The sequence below is a fragment of the Corapipo altera genome, unplaced genomic scaffold, assembly GCF_003945725.1.
Source record: "Corapipo altera isolate COAL_440 unplaced genomic scaffold, ASM394572v1 60327, whole genome shotgun sequence".
Classification (NCBI taxonomy): Eukaryota; Metazoa; Chordata; class Aves; order Passeriformes; family Pipridae; genus Corapipo; species Corapipo altera.
The window spans coordinates 165-2825 of record NW_020886569.1 but is presented as its reverse complement, the minus strand read 5'-3'; the positions used below and the strand labels follow the sequence as shown (position 1 = coordinate 2825).

Genomic DNA, 2661 nt, shown 5'->3' with positions numbered 1-2661 from the left:
GGGGTGGGAATGGGGCTGGGATGGGGTGGGAGTGGGGCTGGGGGGACTGGGATGGGGTGGGAATGGGGCTGGGATGGGGTGGGAGTGGGGCTGGGGGGACTGGGATGGGGTGGGAATGGGGCTGGGATGGGGTGGGAATGGGGCTAGGGGGCTGATATGGGGTGGGAATGGGGCTAGGGGGCTGATATGGGGTAGGAACGGGGCTGGGGGGCCGGGGGGGGCACATCTGGGCACACATCTGGCCCGGGCAGGGGACACGTGGCTGTGGCCGAGGTGACTCAAGGAGGAAATGGAGGCAGGGGGGGTCTGAGGTGACAAGTGTGGCCTCCACAGGGACACCCTGGGGTGGCCTGAGGTGACACTGCTGGGGTGTCACAGGGGGGACATCCCCACCCCCTGCCCCCCCAAAATGGGGGGAAGCCACAGGGGTCTTTCCGGGGGGGGGGGGGAAGGGTGGAGGGGGGGGGGGGGGACCTCCCCAGAGAGGGGTGGGGACATGGGGGCCCCCCCCCGGGAGGGGGGGGGACATTGGGGATGGCCCGGGGTGCGGGGCCCTGACGGGGTTGGGGTGGGGGGACACCCAGTGCTGTCCCCCCTTGGTTGGGGAGGGGGTCCCTGTGTCTGCCCAGTTTGGGATGGGTCCCCCAGTTCATCCCTGTCCCCTCCACTCCCAGTTCGGGACGAGACCCCCGGGCAGGGCCCCCCCGCGCGGGTCGGGGACCCCCCGAGGGCTCCGGGGGCGGGAGGAGGGGAAGGGGGGGGTGGAAAAGGACCCCGGTGCCCGCGGCACCTCCGGCCGCCGCCCCCTCCATCCCGGAGCCCCCCGGGAGCCATCCCGGTCCCGGAGCACCCCCCAGTCCCGTCCTGGAGCTCGCCCGGAGACCCCCCCGGTCCCGGTCTGGATCCCGACCCGGTCCCGGTCTCGGTCCCGACCCGGAGCCCCCTCGGAGCCGTCTCGGTCGCGGAGCCCCCCCAGTCCCGTCCCGGAGCCACCCCGGTCCCCCCCTGGAGCCCCCCCCGGTCCCTGTCCCGTCCCGGAGCCCCCCTCAGAGCCGTCCCGGTACCGGAGCCCCCTCGGGGCCATCCCGGTACCCACCCAAAGCTTTCCGGAGCCGTCCCGGACGCGGAGCCCCCCCGCTCCTGTCCCGGAGCCCTCCCGGTTCCGATCCCGTCCCGGAGCTCTTCTCGGAGCCCCCCCGGTCCCTTCCCGCCGGTCCCGGAGCCCCCCTGGGTCCTGGAGCCCCCCGATCTCGTCCAGGAGCCCCCGGCTCCGGTCCCGGAGCCCCCCTGGGTCCCGGAGCCCCTCGGTCCCGTCCCGGAGCCGCCCGGTCCCGTCCCGGAGCCCCCCTGGGTCCCGGAGCCCCCCGGTCCCGTCCAGGAGCCCCCCGCTCCGGTCCCGCCGCCCCCCGGTTCCTCGCGCAGCCGCGCCCGGTGCCGGGACCCCGCCCCTCGCTCCCGCCGCCCCGGGACCCCCCGGAACCCCCCCGGGACCCCCCGGCCCCCCCGTACCGGTGCCGGTGGGAGCCGCCGGTCGCGGTCGGGGCCGGCGCGGAGCATCCGCCGCCTTCCCCTTCCCCTTCCCCTTCCCCGCCCGCCCCCGGGCCGGGGCTGCCCCGGGCGGAGCCTCCGCGACGGCAACGGGGGAGGGACGGGCGGGGCCGGGGGCGGCGGGACCCCCGGGAACGGCCCCGGGAGCGGCGGGACCCCCGGGAACGGGAACAGCGAGCGGGAACCGGGAACGGCCCCGGGATCCCAAACTGGGAACGGCCCCGGGATCCCAAACTGGGAACGGCCCCGGGAACAGCCTCAGGATCCCAAACTGGGATCCTGGACTGGGAACGGCCCCGGGATCCTGCACCGGGATCCTGAGCCAGGAACAGCCCCGGGAACAGCCCCAGGATCCCAAACTGGGAAGAGCCGCAGGAATGGCCCCAGGATTCTGTACCGGGAACAGTCCCCGCTGGCAACGGCCCCGGGATCCTGAACTGGGATCCTGAACTGGGAATGGCCCCGGGATCCTGAACTGGGAATGGCCCCGGATCCTGAACTGGGATCCTGAACTGGGAATGGCCCCGGGATCCTGAACTGGGAATGGCCCCGGGATCCCAAACTGGGATCACGCACCAGGGTCCTGGACTGGGATCTTGCCCCGGGAACCACTCCGGGATCCCAAACTGGGATCCCACGCCGGGAATCACCCCGGGATCCTCCACGGGATCATCCCTTGGGATCCTGCCCCGGGACCCTCCCCAGGATCCCTGGATCCCGCAGCTCACTCCCACCGGGATCCCTCGGGGGGGGCGATCCTGGAGCCGGGGGGGGGTCACCCGGGGCCTCTGGATCCCAAAATATCCCGCGCTCCGCCCGGAGCAAATTGGATCAGGGCGGGGGCCGGGCTTAGTGCCGGGTTTAGTGCCGGGCTTAGCGCCGGGTTCGGCCGCGGGGGCGGCGGCCAGATGGTGGGGGGGGGTCGGGGAGGGGGGGCCACGACCGGACACACACGTGGGGACACGCGTGGGAGGGGGGGCGGGGGGACAGCGACACGTGGGGGGCACGGGGAGGGGCGGGACCCCCCGGCCGGACACGGTCACCCCCCCCCAGCCCCAGCACGGGACCCCCCCGAGACTCTGGAGACCCCCCCCGAGACTCTGGGGACCCTCT

The 2661-nt window shown here is 74.6% G+C and overlaps 1 protein-coding gene across 1 annotated transcript in view; it reads right to left on the bottom strand.

The window, feature by feature from the left end:
• S1PR2 (sphingosine-1-phosphate receptor 2) overlaps window positions 1-1543 on the bottom strand; it is a 2906-nt gene extending 1363 nt beyond the window's left edge. The window contains exon 1 of the mRNA XM_027632408.1: window positions 1510-1543. The gene's annotated coding sequence lies outside the window, so the exon portion shown is untranslated. The remainder of the gene's footprint in view (window positions 1-1509) is intronic.
• Window positions 1544-2661: the final 1118 nt, after the last annotated feature.